Source organism: Caloenas nicobarica, chromosome 6 (genome assembly GCF_036013445.1).
Source record: "Caloenas nicobarica isolate bCalNic1 chromosome 6, bCalNic1.hap1, whole genome shotgun sequence".
NCBI classification, from domain to species: Eukaryota; Metazoa; Chordata; class Aves; order Columbiformes; family Columbidae; genus Caloenas; species Caloenas nicobarica.
Genome location: NC_088250.1, coordinates 19,767,284 through 19,790,906, shown reverse-complemented (window position 1 = coordinate 19,790,906; position 23,623 = coordinate 19,767,284). Strand labels below are relative to the sequence as shown.

Here is a 23,623-nt window from a genome sequence, read left to right as displayed (position 1 = left end):
CCCCAACCCGCCACACATGGGCACATACACCCCCCCGCAAGCAGATTTTACATGACGTAATTCACAGCAATTTCTGGAGTTGGGTCTGTACACAAACACAACCAGATCCCAGATATGTGCTCAGAGATTGATTAGAAACAGAAGGAGAAACGTCATAGTCACATCTGGTTAACTGTTGAGCTACGCAATCATCTGAAGACTGGAAACTAATATCTTCACACAGCTACAGCATATTTCAGCCCTATTTGCTGGCATTCTTCTGAAAAGACTCACTGCACTATTCTATTTTCTTTGACAGTCCGTGTTCACAGATGCACATCTTTAATATCAGAAACACTTTGTTATACATTTCCAAAACTGTCTGATCAGGTTCTTGGTGTAAAAAAAAAAGAACTTTTCCATCACCTTGATACATGACTACATATCTTACATATATGCAGTGTTTCCACCATGTGCTAAATTAAAGATGTTTCAAAATACCTCCAACACAATAGTATACAAATGTTGCATTTATTTTAACAATATTATTATATTATAATGTATATTATTTAAATTAATTCTTAATTAATATATATAATTTTTAAAATATATCTATGGCAAAAAAGTAACACCTTGTTATTCCTTCTTTGCTTCTGTGTTTTATAAACACTCAAAGTTTCACCCATACTTGCAAACATGCATACTTTAATGTTAGTATGTTGGTGCAAAAATAATTGCAGTTTTTGCATTGTTAAAATTTGCCCTTTTGATATTGGAATACATTTTTAAATAAACGTGAGTATGTTATACATCAATTTAATGTGCTTTTCCCACTTTACATGTTTGTTGTGGTGGTGTGGTGTTTGGTTTTTTTTTTTTTTGCGACTAACTTATTACTTGCTCTTCATTTTATCTTTATTTTAGACTATGGAAATGACGTTAAACAAAAAGCAAATTGGAGCGATTTTATTATTTGAGTTCAAAATGGGTCGTAAAGCAGCAGAGACAACTCACAACATCAACACCACATTTGGCACAGGACCTGCTGACGAACGTACAGTGCAGTGGTGGGTCAAGAAGTTTCGCAAAGGAGATGAGAGCCTTGAAGATGAGAGCCTTGAAGATGAGGAGCGTGGTCGCGGCCATCGGAAGTTGACGATGACCAGTTGAGAGCAATCATCGAAACTGGTCCTCTTACAACTACATGAGAAGTTGCCAAAGGACTCAACGTTGACCATTCTACGGTCATTCGGCATTTGAAGCAAACTGGAAAGTTGAAAAAGCTCGATAAGTGGGTGCCTCAGGAGCTGACTGAAAATCAAAGAAATCGTCGTTTTGAAGTGTCATCTTCTCTTATTCTGTGGAACAACAACGAACCATTTCTCAATCGGATTGTGACGTGCGATGAAAAGTGGATTTTATATGACAACTGGCAATGACCAGCTCAGTGGTTTGATCGAGAAGAACCTCGAAAGCTCTTCCCAAAACCAAACTTGCACCAAAAAAAGGCCACAGTCATTGTTTGGTGCTCTGCTACCAGTCTGATCCACCGCAGCTTTCTGAATCCTGGTGAAACCGTTACATCTGAGACGTCTGCTCAGCAAATTGATGAGATGCACTGAAAACTGCAACGCCCACAGCTGGCATTGGGCAACAGAAAGGGCCCGATTCTTCTACGTGACAATAACCGACCGCACGTCACACAACCGACACTTCAAAAATTGAGTGAATTAGGCTACAAAGTTTTGCCTCATCTGCCATATTCACCTGACCTCTCGCTAACCGACTACCACTTCTTCAAGCATCTCAACAACTTTTTGCAGGGAAAATGCTTCCACGACCAGAAGGATGCAGAAAATGTTTTCCAAGAGTTCATCAAATCCCGAAGCATGGATTTTTACACTACAGGAATAAGCAAACTTATTTCTCATTGGCAAAATTGTGTTGATTACAATGGTTCCTATTTTGATTAATAAAGATGTGTTTGAGCGTAGTTATAATTATTTAAAATTCACGGTCCGAAACGGCAATTACTTTTGCACCAACATAATATTTAATTAGCATTATAAATGTTAGAAAGAACACGATTGACAAATCATTCTAGTGAAGGTAATGGAGCTGTAATTGCAAGTGTCACAGAATTTAGTATAAAAGGTGGTGTTTCCAAAATATTTTTCAAAATGTTTTAAAACACTGTATAAAGAAAGGAAGCAAGCAAGCTATCAGGCAGTGGTGTGGGTTGGTTTTTTGTTTGTTTGGTTGGTTGGTTGGTTGGGGTTTTTTTGGTTTGTTTTTGTTTTGGGGTTTTTTTTTGGGTTTTGAGGGGTTTTTTTGGTTGGTTGGTTTGTTTGGTTTTTGTGCGGTTTTTGTGTGTCTGTGTATGTGTGTGGTTTTGTTTTTTCTCTTTGCCCTCAGTGTTTTTTTGTGAACTAAGAATAGAGGGAACAAGTAGTAAGCATCTTTGCTATTAAATTTGCCCATGACAAATAGTGCAGCTGCATGTAGTGTGCAAGAACATCTGTAGAGTCGTGACATGCAGAATCCCCCATACAAAGAGCGTGACTTTATACTGAAAACAATTCAGTGGTAAAAGCAATATAAATCCATTTCATATAATCTTTCTCCGCCTTCTCCTCCCTCTTTTTTGAAGTACATTATCTAAAAGATTCTGTGACTCCTTTATGGCATAAGTAAAAAAAATCAAGATGTAAAAATGACTTAGCATTTCAGGATTGCCCCTTTCATTAACAGCTGGAATGCAAGTGTGTCTTTCCTGAAATAACAGAAGGTTGAAGAAAGAATAACCAGTGGCAGAAATGCACTAGACACACTGGAGCTCACGCCAAGTGGAACTTGACGTGGTTTGCAGGTGCAATTTCACTCTTCAGAAATCAAGGGGTGATTTTCTGTGTCTCTGTAACTTGTGCGGTTGTTCAGCTCAAAGCGAGCAGTGGGATTGCTGCCAGTCTTCACCCATGTAAATGGCAACACAAAGCACAGTGATATCGAAAAAATAGGTCTAAAATGTATAGATTTCTAAAGGGGAATCTCCTTGACTGGGATTTTGTGGTTCCCATAGCTTACTGTTCATATGAAGCTATTGTGGAATTTGGTGAAAGTTCCTTTAAGCTCCACATGGCCTTTTTCAAAATCCTTGAAGGCTTTTGCTTTTCCCAAAATATTTGCTTCTTTCTTCTAAATATTCTACTGTTTGCTCTCTGAAATAGTTTTTTTGCAATCTTTAGATTTTTAAAAGAAGACATTTTATAATGGCAATGCCAACACTGATTTTTTTGTAAAGTCTGAGGTTGTCTAAAGACTATGTGATGATAATACTATGACAAGGAAAACACATGCAATTAATGCCTGGATCATCATTAACTTGTTTATTTGGCAACATCTTACTTTCAGTCGTCAGGACAGCTCAGGCGTGATAACTACATGAAGCTCCAAGAACATTTCTACATCCTTTACACAGACTGCAGGGCAAGCCTGAACCTAGACGAGTCAGTCAGTGGGTCAGAGTTTTCAACTCTATGCCCATTAAATTCCTGCAACTTAGCTGCAAATACACAACTCTCGTGAGAGATTTCCTTAATTAATTTATTGGTAGAATATGTATTAAGTTTACTGACTTGCTGATACTTGACAGTCTTTTGAACTCTGCTTCATTTGCCATCAGAACAAAGCCTTGTTTTCTCATTTCAGAGAGACATTCTGTGTGTAAATGAGAATATTTTTAAAGCACTGATGATGGAGAAGATATGCAAGAACAACAGATATCCCCGGCAACATTTGCTTACTACCCTGTTTCCCCAAAAATAAGGCCTACCCCAAAAATAAGTCCTAGCATGATTTTTCAGGATTTTAGAGGATGCTCGAGATATAAGCCTTACTCAAAAAAATCAGGCCTCGTTACAGTTCATTAAAAAAAGTTGATTTAAATAGTGCCCAGGCAGCTATACGTGTAAAAAAGTAATAAGTTTTGGAGCAAAAATTAACATAAGACCCTGTATTATTTTCGGGGAAACAGGGTATTAAGGTTATATTGAGCTCTTAATTAAATTAGATATGATTCCCCATTTAATAATACTATGATTTTTAATATCCACTTCCAGTTTGCATGCTCAGTAACTGCTTGCACAAGACACATAATCATGTGTGTCTCCAGAGCAGAAAGGAGTATCATAAGTCCTGCAAAGCAGTTGCGGAATTGGAAAAACGCTTTTATTAACTTTTCGGTGTCCCCAGCTGTCAGGTGGAGAAGCTCACGGCCAGCGGGCAGGTCCAAGCTAGAAATGAGTGTCCGAGCGCTGCATCCTGCTCACCGAGCCTCCCTCTGCTGCTGGTGCTCGTGTTCTACCCGCTCTCTTGGGTAAATGGTCCAACAGATGCAAATAGCTCCATGTAGTCCTGGCCTCCAGTTAATAATATAAATAGTGATACCTCGGCTGTGAGGTCTCCAGCATGTTCTGGGGGCCTGTGACAGATGCGAGCGTAACGCAGACACTCATGAAACGTCCTTAGTCTGGGCTTTCCAAAAACTGACCTCACAGATCCCAAGTAACAATGAAGCTGATTCGAGTTCTTTAGGTCTGAAAGTCCCACTTTAGAGAGAAGATTTGGAGGGTTTCTGTGGAGAATCAATGAAAAATCTGGTGAAACCTACATCCCCAAGTGCAGGAAAAACAGCTTGGCAGTAATTGTGAGCAAGGTCCCATTTCTGCTCCTCTGCATATTGGGGAAAAACATGCAGAGTTCATTGTTCCAGGACACAGCTTATTGCTACGAAAAAAGCAAAGCCTCAGCATGCCTTCAGCCTCAGAACCGCAACCGACATTTACCAAATAGCGGCCACTGTCTGAGCCTCAACACACGATGAAAATCCTCCTTGAATTAAATGCTCTCAGGGGAGCAGGAATTTCGAGCTGCCGCTCCACCCTGGGCTGGTGCACGGGGCCAGATGGACGCTCGGCTTGAAGCGCGTTCTGCCCGTCGGTGCGGTGAGGGGGTGGCGGTCGGGAGGGACACTCGTGACAAGCAAAACCAAGAGGCAGCAGGTAACATGGGAAAATGAGGGTAGCAGAAAGGAAGAGGTGGAAGGTACAGTACTGAGCAGGGCACTGTGATGGCTGAATTTGAAAGCATTTTGCTTCTCGGCTTGAACTTTTTAATTAAGGAATTTCACAGTAATTTTGACTAAGCTTAAAGAGCACTAATTTCAGTGCTCTGGCTCACTAAATGCTTTCTTGCAGCCTAACTAAGCAGCAAAGATCGGAGCCGAAGGAATTCAGTGCATTAACAGCACTTTGTCTCCAGCCTGCGCTGCGGGTAAGTGCTGCCCAGTGACAACCTTCTTGGGTCAAGTGATTGAGAGCGCTTAGAGCAGGCAGGTAACGTAATAGCCCAGGGCTCAGGATCCCCGTGGACTCAGGCACAACCCTGAGCAGCAGAGGCTGTGAGGAAATATTTTGTCATTTACTGAGGGGCAGGGGAGGGAAGGGAGGATGCCTGGCAGTTGCAGGGGGGGCAGTAGGTACAGCTGAACTAGAAGGAGGGGAAGGGCTCAGGAATATAATGAGGAGGTGGGAGAAATGACACTGAAATGAAAGGGTGAGTGACTATGAGATATCCACTCATCCTGGCCTTCCTCTGTTCAAAGCACTCCCTCAAAGGGTGGGTACAAGACTTGAATAGAGGGGATGGATGTCAAAATATTTCCATAAGGGATATAGTGTAATAAATCAGAAAAAAAGGGCAGAATGGAGGCGAGGACCAAATGGTAGGAGAAATATTTTTATTCTAAGTGAATGATTATGTCTCCTGGGTGATTACACATCAGATGGTGGTGTGTTGGGGAGGACTATTCAGCTAGATAGAAAGGAGTGCTCAAATCGCAATAATTGAACTGTGGTGCATGCCAGGGTGTAAATAAGATGAGAAAGGGTCAAATAGACAAGCAAAAATCCAGCTAGAGTCAACGTGCAGTCCTCGGGAGTTAACATAACTATCATACAGGTGGAGGAAGACAGCTTTCAGAGGAGGATACTTGGAATACTTGCAGAATGTAATCAGAGAGATAGCTGATGGAGAAAACAACAGATTACTAAAAAATACTTTGAACATAAATAACTTACGAGTACCAGGTCAAATCCAACATCAATCATTTCTTGCAAGTTGTCCACCAAAACAGGGCCTCCAGCCAGAAATAAGTGCCGTATAACGTGCGCCTATAAAAATCATACCAGTATAGGGCTGGTGAAAGACAAGGGATGCAATGCCTGTGTACTGTGTCCAATCCATTACACTCCGATGAGTTTAAAGTAGGAAAATGCTTTATCAGAGTTGTAATGGTTCCCAGGGCATTAGGAAAACACCTTGTGCAACATAAGGAGTTCAGAAAAAAAGTAGTTGCCGTGTTTCCTTGCTAACTCAGCAGCTGTTTTTAATCTCACTAGTAATTGTAGCTGCCAAGTATCTCTTATTTTTTGACTCAAATACATAACTTTTAAATCTGAACCAGGTTTAACTTTTATCCATTTGGTCCCTGGCGCTGAGGGCTGAACGGTATATGCCAGTGATGACCAAGTAGGTAAGACAAGGGTATTGCGAGGCACTGCCATCACTTTTCTATTTAGCAATTGTTGTATCATCCATCCACAGTTACTGGATCAAGACCTGCTGTTTCTGGAATGGGGACCTGGAATAATAAAGGATAAGTTTTAAATTCCTAGTTACAGAAGCTGGTATGTCTCCACATTCCCTCGCTTTGTTTTTTGTAAGAATAAGCAGCACAAGTGGGAAAAAAATGTCATTTCTCCTCACTTTACTCAAAAGTCAGGGAAAAAAACCAGATGAGGATCCCCATGCTGAATCCACCAGTCCTTATTTTGCCTCCAAGAGGCTACTGGGAACTTAGTGGGAAATTTGTGAACTCACCTTTGCTCCATGTGGAGCAAGGTCGGCAACAACTACAGGAACCTTTGCCAGTTATGCTTTCAGGTGTTTAAAATGATATTGCCTTATTTACATGCTTGTATTTTATTCCCAGGCGTTTTATGAGAATACAGAGGTTACATCACAGCACCTTTTTCCCATGGGTTAGGGGAGGTTGTCCTGACACTCCTTGCTTCTGCTGCCCGGCTTCCCTCCACTGAAGCCGTCCTTCGGTACCCGGAGCGCTCCTCGGGTCACGCGCAGCCTGTTGGGCTCACTAGTACGCAGGGATATCGCAGGGAAAAGACAATACCAAAGCTTTAGTGGTTTCGTGTCCCTGACAGTTGGTGTAGTAAGTTGGAACAAACTGCAAAAGCTCCGAGTTGTTTTCTGCAGCAGCCTGGCGCGCAGAGGGGCCCGGGGCGCGGAGACGGGAGCTGCCGCCACGCGCCGTTTCCCCCTTCCATGGGCCAGCTTGCTGGCCAGAGCTAATGACTCATAAGATTCTGCACCGATTTCTCAGTGAGCTTCCACATTTGCATAAGTAAAAAGCTTCTGCAGCTTCTGCAGGGAGATTCTTGGTGAAATTGCAGTATAAAACATTGATCTTACATAATTATAGTAGTTCATCGTAACTTAAATGAAATTGTTGCTTTAAACTTGCTCTAAGTGGCTCACAATGGAACTTTAGTATGACACACCTAAAAAACAAATGAGTTAATCACAATATGTGTCATTTTAAATTTTTCTCTTTCATTTTTCTTTCAGTCGTTCTCTCTTTGTAATTAGCATGAAAACTGTCCTTCAGTCAAAACTAGCCACCTGGAAAGTTTCAGGTTGTAATATGCAGCCTTTCTGGTGAATTCTGAATATGCAAAAAAAGGAGACCTTTCTCCCCACACCTCCTCCCTTGCATAATTCAAATGTGAATGAATGAATTTTATTCAGGCTCCTAAAAAAAAAAAAAGAAAAAAAAATATTTCAGCTGATAACAAGCATGAAAAATTTCAGATGAAAGATTTTTTTTTTTTTTAAAAAAGAATACTACGAGCATGGGAGAAGGGCAGGTTAAGATGGAAGTCTCAGCGCAGCCCTAACTACACCAATTGCTGGCAAGCAAATGCTATATCCAAGCTCTAAGTCTTGCTTTGTGCTGCCCTGGTGCACAGTAGTGGGGAGAGAATAGAATAATAAAAGCCATTCCCCTTATGCAAACAGCAGGGCACAGCACTCAACAGAATACAAGAAGGTGAGCCTGCCTACTGTTCTGGCTTGCTAGGCATGTCCCTGAGGTCTGCAGGTTAGTTGTCACCTCTAGCTCCAGTCAGCTGGCAAATGCACTTCAAACACCAGCAAGGGGCACATTTTGGTCCTTTCCAGAAGAACATTTTACCAATTAGTTGCTTCCAAATATACTGTTCTATTAAATAAAGTATTTGAAGGGAGTTCATATAAGCAACATGGTGGTTTAACAGGTGAAAAAGTGAACGGAATAGCTGCTGCTTTTTTCTGATTAACCGTGTATTTTAACAAATATAGAGCTGTGAAAGAGGTGTGCTATGCAACCGCTTACTTACCTTATTGCTTTTTAAGCAAAGCAGGCAGAGATTTTAGCTCATGCCAGTACCGCTTTGAAAATCTATCACAGAAATGAAAGACTGAGATCTGGAACACATTTCTCCCTTGTATTTTCTCTTGTTCCTAATACTGCTCTGTTGATAAGCCCAGCTCTTGCTTCCTACCTAGAAAACAGGATTAAAGAAACGTTCATTTACTAGCTGTTTATCAAAAACTTCCCACTGTTGTGGCTAAACAGTGGTGAGTGCTGCAGTATTGCCTTACAGATTCATGTCAGAGGATCAACAGAAAGGATTTGCATGTGGCAAGCCTGGACACAAAAAATCCCCTTCTAGTCTGACGCAAGTTGAGTCTGGCAGTAAGTGACCAAAATTGAGTTGTCAGCATCCTCTTGCGTAGTGGAAAAAGTTGTTACTTTCTTTTGCAGATGCAAGAGTTTCTGTGGGAAAACAGAACATAATCATGGTTCTGAATGTCTCTGTGGATTGGTAATGTCTCTAATACATAGATCACTTGTGCAAATTCAGTCCCATCTGGATGGGAAATTATTGAAAATGGTTGTTGTTTGATTGATATAAAATGAGTTGTCAGCTTGATTCAATGGCTCCAGGGCAGATGTCCACAGCATAATTGGCACCTGTCAGAAGCAAAGAATTCCTTGGTACAGAGTAACAACTGCTCATGCAACCACCCAAAATAGTCTCTGTGTGCCAGGGCTCAAAGAAGCAGCCAGGAAAAAAACAGTTTCGACTTTTGGGCACGATCTTTTATGCCATAAAGTCAATGAGAGATTTGATATGACACTTGGTGCAAGCTTTTCCCTGGGATCCTGGCTAGATACTGTCAGCTCTCCTGCTCTCTGGTCAACACTTTTCCTAAAAATTAGAAGAAAAGATACACGTTTGGTTATTTGTTATTATTGTCATGGTAAAGGTACATTTGTAAGGAATGGTCAATAAAGAAATTCTTACATATTTGCTTGTTACAAGAAATCTTGTGGACCATTTATTTTCCTATGTCTTGAGTAATTCTCCTCACAGCAATAATTCAACAATACAACTAGAGAAATAAGAGAGCGTACTCCCAGCAACAAATAAGGCAAAGAAACAGCCAGGACTGGCAGTACAGCAGGGTCAGTATTACACTGTTTACTGTTAGTAAACAGTGACCTATTGTTTACAAAGGCTGGGTTGAAACAGATTTTTTTCCTAGAAGTCACCAAATAGCTGTCATATGGTTATTACTGCCTTTGACTGAGCCTGGTACAGCTAACAATGGGAATGAATTCAATTTCCCACCACCAATCTGTCGAGCTGGTTACCTTCTTCGTTGAGCTTTGGGAGGTACCAGCTGAAGGGCTTCCCATTAAAATTCATTTTACTGTCTTCATCTACTGCATGGCTCAACTTTCCTTCTTTCCTTTCATCTCTGTTTCCTCCTTTAGATTATTTTTCATTATGCCTCCCCCCACAACATACACACACTTTCCCTTTCATCTCTATATGTATGCTATTCCAGCACTTGTCAGCCCCAGCAGGAGGGACACAGTAGAACCAAGCAATATGATATGTTAGGTGGAAGAAAATATAATTATCAGATGCCTTAGAACAGTCATTTATTATCACACTTTACAGAGGTCTGCTATGTTATTTATTTTATTATTCTGTATTAGGTACATGGTTTAATTTTACAGGCATTATTAATCACTAAAATATATTACACTCTCAGCCAGGATGTTAACATTTTAAATGGATTCATCTTGCTTCTTTAAACAGAAACAATGGGCCTTCTGCACTGCCCTCCCTCCCCTCTAGTCAATAAATCCTTTCTATTGATTCAGGAAATAACTCTAAGCACTGTTTTATATTTTAAGTTCCACTAGACACACTCAGCCATATAATTTTGCTTAATAACAAATGGATCTTCTATTTTTGCTGGTTACTACATGTTTGGTTATCAAACTCAGCTTGAAAGTACTGGGTAGAAGAGCACAAAACCTATAATGGCTGTGAGGCACAACGAGAGATTTCTTAAATGAATGTTACAATAAAATAAAGTATCTATAAACAGTGTGTGCGTATGTGTGTGCGTATAAAAAGCAACCTCATCAGGAGATGAATGATAAATGAAAAATCCATCAGTGAGTATGGATTCCCTTGAGCCAGTCTGGATCAACAGACAATATGGATTTTTGATAATTCGTGGCTTTGCCATTATTTATTCTCTCCTGAAATACCCATTGCAAATCTCAGAGAGATAATTAGAGAATTATCATATTGCTTAACTAAGTAGTGCAAACTGTATTATAGCCTATGTATCCCAACCTAGGGCAGTATCATTAGTGTTTTTTAATTGTTACGAATATAGTCATTGCATTTTAATAAATTGCCTTCATTGTTAATATCTACAGAAGAATATTCCTTTTCTCTTAGTGTTCGTGGATAGGTTAGTTACCAGGTAATCTTACAGTTAATATATACCACAATGAGGCAAAATGTAAGAAAATGCAAAGGTCAAAAACATGTTTCTATTATGAAAAAAATGAATGATAATGACATAATTTTTTCAGCTCATCAGGTTCTTTGCTAAGTGCCTCTGTTATTGCCAGATCAGTAGTGTATAACAAAGAAGTGCTTTCTGTAGGCTGCTTCATTAGCCTGCCCTGTAGGACCTCACCTCAGACCTTTCACTAATCTGTTGGCCAGCTCAATAGCCTTGTTAGTTCTATTCACTTCTTCCTGGCAGCGGATTTTCTCAGCTGTAGCTCTCTCAAAGGCAGTGGCTAAGGCAGCCAGGATTGTGTCTAGTTCCATCAAATAAAAACAGTAAGAAACAACTTTGGACGTTGTAAAAACACATAGAAATATTTCTGCTGTCCCATTTTATATTTCTGAAAGTTAAATTACATAGTGCAAGAAAGGTGTAAACATTAACCGCACTCAGAATTTTGTCTAGGCCACGTTCCGAAGGTGGATTTGGGAAAACATGGGGAAAAATGTGGCTGATTTCCCCCACTTGTTCAGAGCAGCCTTCAAAATGAAATTACAAACTTGATCTTATATCAGTAAAAAAGGAATGTCACCTTCTCCCAGAGGATTCTGTAATGAAGTAAAATATAACGTATTTCTTATTACAGATGTATATACTCTATAGGAGATAAAAACTCTGCAAAGATGGCTGTCTGGAAACTAAAGAGAATGGAAAGGTTTAAAGATGATAGATAAAATACTCGAAAATGCACAAGTCAGTGTCCTTTGCTGACTTTCAGCGAGACAACGCTTCCCAGTGCACAAAATGTTTCTGAAAATACAGCCTGAAATCCCCAGCCACCTTAGATTTGGGAGCAAGCAGCTCGGCATCTGGTCCAGCAAAACGTTTTGAGCACACAAACAGTCCCACTGGGTCAAAGCCTCAGTTATTCCCAGAGGGACGAGTGGAAGATAATTCAGCATGGATGAGTGAGCACGAGGACAAGGCAAGAAGAGACTCGCAGGCAAAACACCCAAATGACTGAGTGCAGAAGATGAACTGGCTGGGGAGCTGATAAATGAGAGATCAGAAAGGTGCTGTGAGACCCCGGTGTAGCGAGGTGCTCGGGAAGAGGCGTCCTTGGGTGCAGGTGGACAGAGCAAGCGGCCGGAGCCTGGGGCTGTCCGGGCAGCCAGCAAAACCACCGAAAGATGCCTGACCCCTCCAGCAGCAACCTCAGCTGGGCAAAGAGGTGCCCATGCAGCTCAGCTGAACTCATTGCTGTCCCCCAGGGAAAGTCGAAGCAGAACACGGCTCTTGGGAGAGGGCTGTGCTTTATCCCAGCTGTGCTGCTGACGAGCTCTGTGTGCCTTGGGGACGATGGGGGGACATTGCTGGGAACCTCTGTAGAACAAAACGCCCCACAGTGCTCTTGCTTCCTGCCTCGAGGACAGCATAAAGCCATACCTGTGTGTGTCATAGGACATAAAAAGGAACTAGGTGATGGGACAGAAAAAAAATTATTAGGAATGTTTGGAAAAAACAGTAAATTACAGAACAAACGTTTCTAAACAGGGCCCAAAGACACTCTTTAAAGAAGGGCCCAGTAGGAGTTTTGCAGCACCTGCCCAGCTTGTGGGGATTCAGGAGCGGCGATGTGTAACCTCCTGCCTCTCTCTGCCTCCCGGCCAGGGGAGAGCAGGCAGCGCCTGCCTTGGAAACGTGTCCTGGCAGCAAGGCTGAGCGAGGCACACCGACCGAATCCTGGCCCTCCTTCCCACCCGGGGAAGCTCCAGGCACGGACTGGGAACTCACCGTGCACAAAGACAAGCACCCACAATGGTCCCAAGGCATGTAATGTGGCTACAGAGGCTGGGGATGTGGCCCAATCGTTTACCTGAAACTATTAAAAATGCTAGTGAGTGATAAATTATACTGGCAAAAACCTTTGGTTTATACAATGAATCATACTGGAAATACCTCAGACAGAGAAAGATATTATAAATAATTGAATTTTAGAGGCCTCTAAAATGACCAAAAAAAGCTTTTAAAATACATCAAGTGCTCCTGACTTTAAAGTTCAAGTCCTTGGGCCAGCCAGGATTCCAGTTTTCCCCGAGGTATCTGTCTCCCACTGCAGTGCACTCCTACAAAGCTTGTTGCTTGACATTTATATACATTGCCTATACACAAATGACAGCTGACAAATGGGTAGCAATAGGTCTGCAAGGGAGATCAAGGACCAGCACTTTGGCACTGAACCTAAGGGGATGGAGAGAGAAAAAAGCAGAAAAGCTACCTGCTGTGCTGAGCACGGATGCTGCAGCTCTCCTGGCGGGGAGCAGAACTTGCTTGAAGCTGTTTTTAGCAGGTCGTTCAAGAACCAGGAATGATTTTTTTTGCTGCAGTTTTGGCTCTACTGAGCCAGGCTGAAACACATTGTACACAAGGTTGCCCTCAGACCATTCAGCATCCCGCAAATCTTCCTGTAAAAGAATAAAATAAAAAGGAGGTACCTGAAGCGAAAATATAAGTGACAACAGAGACATAAAAGAGAGAGATATATATATATACATATATATATATATGAGGTTAAACAATGGAAGAACAATTCCAGTCCATCCAGGCCAAGCCCAGGACTTGTGGAAGGTGCCAGAGGCAGTGAAAGTGGTGACCTGTGGATGGACAGGAGCCACACGGGGAAGGGGAAGTTGCCAGCTCCTCCACAAATTTTTTCAATGTTTTATCGTAGAAAACATTGTGTGCCAGGAAAGATACGTAGCTCGCTGTTGGGTACCACTGCTTCCCTCTCACCTTTTCCTACCTCGTTTGCGATATGAGCACCCCTTCCCCGTACCCCCACTCAGCTGGCAAGGTACCTGTGATGTGGAATGGGTTTGGGCAAGGACAAAGAGGCCAAACTGCAGGTGAAGAGCGGAGCTGCACAGCACTACTCCCCGTTCAAACGGAAGCCAGGAACAATCAGGTCCTTAATGTGTTACAATTCATCTGACTATCCACGTTTTTGACTTTCTGTAAATGATGTGCTAAATGGATAAAAGAAGATACCATTTTTCCTTCTTTCCCCTGAGTTACTGATAACAAGTTCCTTCCCTTACAGTTTGTGCATATAAATGTGATTAATGTAAAAAAAAAAAAAATAAAGTGCCAAAATCTCTCTCTCTCTCTTTCTTTTTTTAAAGCATTGCCCTTTTCAAAACAAGGGGAAATTCAGTATAGTTTCAGTGCCACAGTGATCAAACAGTGTCACATCACTATGGCAATTGCTGCCCAGGCCAGGAATACAGATCAGCTTTAATTGTGCAACGCCTTATTGCTGGTGCATGTCAATCAGAACCTATGAATTGAGAAAAATTTGCTCTGTTCATTCTGTTAAATGATGTATCCAATTAAACCTGTTAGAATTCATGATCTTCAGTCAAGGTTAAATGAAAGTAGTTACTCCTGTCAGCTAGGTGATTAAATGCTGCCTACATCAGGCACATTTATGTGCAAAATTAAAATTTTGGTATAAAGCATGAATCTTTATGCATGCCAGTTAATTATCTTGCGGTTCCTCCATTTATTAAATGCCCACTGCATTTCTTCTTAATCATCAGCTTCCTTTCAAAACTTATTTCATACTCTACATTATACCAAATTTCAATGTTTAAAATGAAATGCTTTCTCAATGAAAACTTCCTCTTTTCAAGGGTTTGGCTGTTTTTACGTTACTAAAGATGGCCATTAACAGTTTTTCGAGTCACTATGCAGAAGGCCTATTTGTGTTGTTTTGTTCGATTCTGAGAGAGCGTGATAGGCGTCCCTCGAGTTGCTGCTGTTGGGCAGTTCCTCCCTCCCGCGCCTCTTTTGAGTTCTGCTGCACATCAGCCAACTTCAGCACATGACAACGCAGCAGGAAAACTGACCGCGGCTGTGCTGCTCCTTGCTGACTCTGCCAGGCCCCTCTCCCCGCTGTCCGCAGCCACGGGGCCAGCAGGTCCGCGCGGGACCCGCAGGTACCAGCGGCACCGCAGGCTGCAGCAGGGCACTGCGCTGGGGGCTCAGGGGGCTGCCCGCCTCCCCCTGCCAGCCTTCGGGGTTTGGCAGTGTGAGGTGTCCTGTTTGCCCAAGGCAGCTGCCATATTGCAACATCATATTTTAATTAGAAGAAAAATTACGTGTTGCATGCTTGGATTAAATGAAATTACATATTTGTATTTATAAGACACAGTATTGGCAGGATTTAAATGCTATATGAATTGAAGAACCAGAATACAGGTATATTATAGTGATTTGTAGCTGAAACATTTGCTAGAAATATGTACAAAGCAGAGCAGTACCAAATGCTAATTTAATACCCTAAGACAATGCTCCGTGCTCTTACAAGCACAATTTCACATATTCCATGTGAGCGTTTATCCGCTTTCATTATGAAAGGGTATTAAGAACCTTTGTTACAAACAAGCAACATAAAAAATGTCATACCACTTCACGACTACTAATGAATAATATCATTTAAAACAGACTGGGAAATAAACTAGTATAACACATTCGACTAAACTAGTACTATAAATATGCACAAGGTTGTTATTAAAGATAAATGCACACAGTAATTTTCTACTTGTAGGTTTTACAGGTATAATTTTGAATCATACAATGTTTTTTAAAACATCACAGGAACGGAAACCAACAGAAAGACTGACTGGCGGCGATTCCTTGTGATCAATACGTGATGTCTCCATCTATCTTTGAGGCCCCACATAAATTATATCATGGTAGTGTGAACCGTCAAGATGGGTGACGTGATTAACTTGTTCAGGGTCACACCAGGGAGCATCTGATCATGAGGATTTTCCACCTGTGGCATTGCGGTACAGCGGTCGCGTTTACAGAGATGCCGCGGATGCCAGCCGGTCCCCTGGTGACCTGCCAGCGCGGGCAGGGGGCTGTGGCCAGGGGGGCTGCAGGCAGGTCAGCCTCGTGTTCGCATTCTGGGGGGGCAGCTCGTTTTCTCTTTACTGTGTGCGGCTTTCACAGTGCCCAAAGCTGAGAGATCTGTTTCGCGGCACGCGAAGGTACGAGTGTCACGCCCAGGCTGTGCCCTGCCTGTGGGCTTCCCCAGGAAGCCGTGGTGGCTGCTCCAGCCTCCCCTGCCCAGCCCAAGCAGTCTCAGCCCCGGGCCCTGGGAAGCAGCTGCAGACAAAAGCCCCCTCTCCTCTGCTGCTCCCCTGGCAGCTGCAAATAACGGACTTCTCTTTCCTGGCAGCTGCCGAGAAAAACACAGATATTTCTTCCTTTTTTTGTTCAGCAAATATAAGCTGTAAGTTAAATACCAATATCTTTAGATATCTCAACAAAAGAGGAAAAAAAGGAATCTTTGCACTCACAGAAAATAACTCCTTGGGGCTCTGGCAGGAGACAGCGATGCACCAGGGAAGGTAGCTAGAGAATAAGCCTCTTTATAGGTTTTTGGGATGTCTATTGCTGAGCCGCTTCAACTCACTTGGAGCATCTAGAACTTATATTTAATTCCTATTCTTCTTTCTCTACATGCTCTTACTTTCACTCCAGTCCTCCAAAACCAGATATCACAAGCCGTGAGCCCCAGGCCCAATGTGGCTTAATGTTACCCTGTGAGACAATACTGGCAGGACAATTTATTTCTGCTCAAAACAATTTCCCCATCTTAAAATTGTGATTGTTAGGTTAACATCCCATTGAGACCCGAGAAGAAAAGAGCTGCAGTTTCAAGTTGTGTCTAAAATCTTAAGGAAGGCAAGCTGCATTGATTTGTCCTTGGCATACTGTTTCATACCCATAAGAGCAAAAAAACTTCTTTTTAGTGGCGGATTAAATTGTGCAGAAACTGACTGACACGGGTAAGGCAAACTCCGCAGTCTGCTTAAACAGGCTGAGAGTTGCACATCAAAGGCTGCTTGGCCATGAGAATATAAGTGTGTACACACGCAGTTTCTGGTTTGTTTGATTTCATAAGCAATTTTATCTTTGCTACACATATAAAGGAATATTAAAAAATTGGCATGGAATTACACATTTTTAGCAGATAGATTTGCAAAGAATTTGTCGTTTAGATTATAGTCATTTTCAGGAAACTTACTTAGAAAGTAATTAGGCGTTTTTTATCCATTAATTCACATTTTTTTGTTTTGCGTTGTGCTACTGAAACAAAACTAAAAACTGTGGAAGAGAAGGAATTTTTTTTTTACTGAATATTATAAATGAGTAGAACAAGGGTTGTTAATGTTTGTCATTTTCCTTATCTGTACACATGAATATGTTATATGCTCATTTCCATTGCAAATGGAACATCAGAATGATCACTGCAAACTGAAATATACTGTACTTTTCATTTATTCAAAAATACCACTGACAAAAATAATCAATTGCTAGTACTCTTGTACAAAAGCTTTGCAACTCATTGAAAATCGAATGACTTAACGGTGTCCCTCCAGAATAAAGCAGGCAACATACTCCAGAGGGTCATTATTATTCACTGCTGAAACAAAGTCAGCCTATGGAGCCCAGAACCATGCCCAGGCAGTTGTGCAAGGCGCTGTACAAACACGTAGTCACCCTGGGTTTTGCACACCTCTCCTCCACCTCCCTCACATCTAATGAAACAGAAAGAAGGCAGAGAGGAGATGTGACTCCTTACCATAGCCACGTCAGTGAGTATTATAAATACTGAAGAAGGTAAAGAACTATTTGAGACAGAGGACAAGGTTGTCGCAAGAACAAATGTGTATAAAATGGCTGTGAATATATTCAGAATGACAATTAGGAGGTTTCTATCCATCTGAGCAGTGAGGTTCTGGAGTAGCATTCCTGTGGGACCCATGGGGCAAAAGAAACCTCCCTAGGATCAAGGAGAAACTCACTGTTTGGGAAAGGGCTCATAGGCTTTAGCTTTCTGGCTTTAGCTTTCTGTCTACTACTCTATGTTTACTTTGCAAAGTGCAGTAATGTCTCATTCTCATGGCCCTAAAGACTTCAAAGATGTATTAATTAATTAAAAAATACAATGAGGGAGAGTGCCTAGCCCAAAGGTGTTTTTTGTTTTGTTTTGTTTTCATTGTAGAAAACAGAACCAAAGGAAGAAAGAGCCGTAAGAGTGGGGATTAACTCTGAGCTTAGAATGACATTTGAAGATAACAGTAAAAAAACTACTTGAGATGAAAGGAGGACGGGTACTCTTCATGTAACGATGAGGCTCTGTTGGCCAGAAAACAAAAAATATGTAGAATAAATATGCAGGAATAAAGCCATAGGATGAATATATAACAAGAAGGTAAACCGCACCCTTCTGAACTGAGTGGAATCAACATCCATGTACGCTTGGTCTTACTGCTAATGGGACACCAGGTCGTGTCCTGAAAATCCTTACTTATGCAAGTAATCCCACTAAAATCAATGGGAACCCGGGACTGTAATGACTGCTTCCTTGTCTCCGCTCGGTATTGCAAGGTCAGGTCCATTTTCTGTGCAATATTGGATGAATGCTAGAAAATCAATATCTCTATTGAGACTTCTTCTTTTGGAGTAAAAATAAACCTGTATCATTTTGAGTTCAAATGTTCATTGTTCCTGGGTGTTTTTATAAATTCCTTTTGAAAGCAAAATGGTCAAATCAAAATGGAGCAAAATGCTCACCTTTTTGGTGTGTTTTACAGCTTGTTGCTCTAACTAGCTTTGTAATGCCGTAAAGATTAAAGGCAACTTCATAGCTTCTTTGTATTTATTCTCTGTTAGTTAAAATAGACAAAAGCTCAAGGTCACAATTTTATAATATATATTTGTATTAGCAATTCTATTTATTCAAACGACTCAGGGCTGAGGGGTGGGTGGGGGAAAAGAGAACACCAGAGTCTGTTGTTTTGGGAATTTTGCTATTTTATGGAAAATTTGTTGGGCTTTTTGCCACAGAAAATTCAAAGGAAGCAGTTTCTTTTCTAATAAAAAGATTCCAGTGCAGTCATAGAAATATAACGCATTGTGGAGCATCACTTTGGTACCATGGAAAAAAAAAATACTCAAATCTGTTCACATTACAGGTTATTATTGTACTGCAATCACTATAGACCACCTTCAACTATCATTTTGTTTAAAATGCCTAAACCTAGTTTGGTACTTTTATTCTTAGTTTGCTACTAGTCTAAAATTACACTTACTTGTAATTGTGTCCAAATTGAATTTTTGTACTGAAGTATGTTAAATTCACGTTTGGTTGCCTTATGCTTCAATTGTGGTAGGTCAAAAAGAAATTACGATTAAACCAAGGCATATAAATAAACTATTTAAAGGATTTTCTAATAGGTTCAGGTTGTTCTGCAGCAATGGCAAGCCCTTGTTGGCTTTAAAAAAAGTTTAAGACCCATTTGATTATGGTGGAGATGTGAAGTGATCAGCTTCTTATCTGCCATGAACAGTAGACTGTGTGAGAATTCAAACAAACAGTGGTTACAAAAGAGGTCACCTCACAGAAAATAACAGCTAATTCTTTTAACCTTAATTATTGTGAAAATACCTTAGAAATGTAAAGCCAGCCCATTAAGAGGCTAACAAATACGAATTGGTGTGCTTTCTCTCAGAGACAGTTCCTTAAAATTTTGAGAAGATAGATCTGAAATCTATTCTGCACCCACAGAACCCTAGACCTGAAGCTTTTGGTTGACCCAGCTTAAATATTTTTCCCAAGGGATTTTATTTACCAAGTATTAATGGAGGGATCAGTTCTCTTTCAGTCCAGCTTAACAGGAATTTTGGATGATCAAGAAATAGAACTGCTTTGATGCCCAGGGTTGAGCTAAGGTGATTTTGGTTTTCGTTGGACCAATGTATGGACTTAACCCAGGATTCCAGCACAGCTGGATTTATTGACGTGCTGGGGAGCAAACCCGAGGATGTGTTCAGTGCTCACTCCCCTTTACGCACCTCTGCACGGCTTATTTCCCACCTGCTGTGTGACACATCAGCCATAACTTCTTCCACTCTTGCACCACTGAACGAGTGACTGCAGTTGGGCTCTATGACTGCTAATGACATCAGTGACAAAGCAACCCTCGGCAACGTACAACAATCAGCTGTTGTAACACGTATTTACCTAATAATGTACACTTTTCAGATACACTATGCTGCTATTGTTTTTGGAGCTGTATTACTCACACAACATGTTTACTAGCACTAACACTCTTAACAGTACAAAAAAATGTAGTTGAAAACTACAGGAGAACAACTGGGACCATTAAAACCTCACACAAGCACAGCACAATACTACAGCAAGTGATCACCAGTGTCTCCTTTGAGTGCCCTGCTTTACTTCATTAGCTGGTTGTTATATTATTAATGCAAAAAAACCCAACCCAGAACCCAAAACAGTGGACAACACTACACAGACTGTTTTTTAACTAACTGTGCTGGCTACAGTATAAGAATAAAATATTCCAGTTCTTGGAAAAGTATAAAAATTAGGCATCAAAACAGGTCAGATACATATATCTTTTTGATGTGCTCATATGATAGGAGAGCAGATTGATAAAGGATAGAAGAAATGCTAAATATGCACCATGACAAACAGTGAAAAATTAAGTATTGTAACTAACATTAATTACACTCTAGTAAGATGAATAGGCTGCTCATCATTAATGAGAATGTACACCTTTGTCTAAGTTTCACATCTACCTGTGATAAATGTGCTAACGGCAATAAAATACATCATAGTAACATTTGAATTAACAGCACACTAATAGATTGACATACAAGTACGAATAAAGCATTTAATCATAAATATTGTACCACACCCAACAGCAAATTTTTTTGGCATATATATCAAGTAAAATGGATAAACATTACAATCTTATTTCAGTTTATGCTGAGATAATCTAAGAATATTACCTTGCACTATCCCAATACTTTTAATCCAGATTATTAGATACTTACTTACTGTTTTTTTGGGAGACATTCACGCAGTTTAATTAAACAGTAAGGGGGATTTCTGAATAGAAAGGGTGGGGCTTGATCTCAGTACAAACTACCCACTGACTCTTCCCCATTTGGCAGGGTTAGAATATTCAGGCAATCTTCAGGATGGGCTGACTCCAACGCTTATTAAATGATTGACTTTAATTTATGCTTAATGAAAATCAAAGCAAGCCCACTAGCCTACAATGCTTATCTGTACCTTCAGTAGCCTCTCTCCCCTGCATTCACAGTGCCTTTGCAAGGAGAAAGCAAAAGGAAGAAGAGCAGGAGGAACCTACAGGCTCGGTAGCAGCGAGTAGAGCTCTGCTACAGGTAAGATTAACAAACAGTATGAAGTAATTCACAAAATAACACTGTGAATTAGTTAAACAGGGAATTGCTTCAACCTAATAGTTTCCTGAAGATCATTCAAATAGTGAAAGCCTATCAGTGTGTTTTTAATGCAATTAAGTAGATGGCTTAAAATACCTTAATTACTGCCAAGGCTCACCTAGGCAGCACAGCAGGTGACACTGGACCTGTGCAGTGCCTGTTATAAAATCCTAAGGGACAGTATACAAGCAATGTACACTACTCAAGTGCAATTCATCCACCCGCATGCACGCCAAGAAGGCTCTGCAGAAGGCCAGCATGCCTGTGGACACAACTGAAAAATGGTGCCTGCTGCCATGCCTGTGAACCACACAGTGCCAAGAGGACTTGTGCTGGTGATCTGCGGGGGGAGGCTGCAGCAGCGTCCCAGGGGGAAGGAACTCCCCGCACACAGGACAAGACACCCACACGCAGGCAGAGCACTTCACTCCAGCTTTCCTCTTCTGCCTAAACTGACAGATCTCTCCAGGAAACCTGCACATCTTGAAAACCAATGTATGGATTTCAAACTGTTTATATGTTTTATACTTTTCTACTACAGTACAAGCAAGCCAGCAATATAAGATAGTATGGCTGCACTGGTAGCCACCATAATCACATTGAAAACATATATTTTATTCTTTCTTTGTTAGACTAAATGGCACATTACCCTGGTGCTGTTTTCCTTTGCATTCCAGCTGGCAACTTATTGATTAGGGGAACACTTCTAAGCTTCTCCCTCCCATGCAATAACCTTTATAATTTCACATTTCTAGATGCTAAAAGAGCACTAATGCAAGTGGGAAGAGTTTCCTCTGCTATTTCACATACTTAAGGAGAAGATGCTATCGATTCATAAACTCTGCTCTGAAAGTGCTTTGCAAAGGCTGTAAGTAGTATTATTTTCATTTTAGCAAGCAGGAAAATGGCACACAGATTGCCCAAGGTCACCCTGCAGATCAGTGAGAGAACCAGGATTAAATTCAGATCTTCTAGGTCCCCATGCAGAGACTATTTTGCTGAGCTATTTTTAGAAGGTCAGAATCCTCCAAATGAAGCGTGGCCATGATATACAACACAGTATAAAAATAATTTATGACATTCAAAACACTTTTTCTCTAGTACTTTTAGCAGCTGTAAGCATGAAGTGAGTTCTTTGCATTAACAAAAGAGCAGCTAAAAGAAGTAAAATTTTAAAATTTCAAGCTGAAGAAATTTATACCAATTTAACTCCTACCTCCCGGACTCTAATGATGTTAACAACCCAAGCCCTGTGTGCAGCAGCAGCTGAAATTTTGCTTGCACAAATTTTGGGTTGAACTCTGGGTCACGGAGTTTATCTTCTTTTACAGTTTTAACAACAACTGCAGAAATGTATTTCTTATCAAAATTAATTAGCTTTTGCAGAAATCCATCTACCTAAAAAAAAAAAAAAAGAAAAATACGTGTGAAGATTTACTAATCAGGTAATAAAATTTAAGCTTGTGGAAATGTCAATATATGCCACAAAAATACCACCTTGATAAGTTGTGGGTCAGTACCAGCAATGGTAAAAAAAATAGTTCAAATCTGCTTTTCATATATATTTTGAATATTTGTTTGGATATTTCTTCCGACATCAAATCTGTTCTTCTTTCCAAACCTTCCCTTTACTGAAGTTTATTGTGACCTGAAAATACAACTCTTTCTTTACCAATAAGTTGTCCTGCATTCTTTTTTCCATATCTCCCTCATGCAACCACAGTATCCTGAGGTTTAAATAATAAGACCTAAAAATGTATTAGTACAGAGAAAATTAAATGAGTGACCTCTTATACACAGAAAACAAAATATAGTTCGCATATTTTGTTATGTTTGTTAAAAAGAAAAAAGTAGTAACAAATTCTAAAGGACAACCTGGGAGAATATTCAAGTTGTACTTCAGTAAGACTGTGAATATATAGTATATAACACTCAGTCCTGGCCTTTACTTTGCGTGAGCAACTCCCACTGACGTCAGTAAGTTCAGACTGACTGCAGGATACTATTTTCCCATGGCTCCTGTTGCTATTTTTAAATGGATAATGCTGCTTTTAAGCCCACAGCTCTAAATATCTTTAGTATTAGGCATGACCTTTTATGCAGTCATGTTCTCTGATCTCAACAAGTCTTCTGGGTAATCTAGCAATTTGTTAACAACAGCCTCATATACAAAAATAACACAAAGCTTTCATTCTACATGCAAACTATGCAAATATTGTATATCGCAATAATGTGTTTTGCAATCATTGTTTTAAATGTCTGTGATCCCAGGGATATTCTAGCTGTT

General features: G+C 40.6%; 1 pseudogene; it reads left to right on the top strand.

Moving 5' to 3' along the window:
- Positions 1-906: 906 nt before the first annotated feature.
- Positions 907-1,952, top strand: LOC135989984 (histone-lysine N-methyltransferase SETMAR-like; annotated as a pseudogene).
- Positions 1,953-23,623: the final 21,671 nt, after the last annotated feature.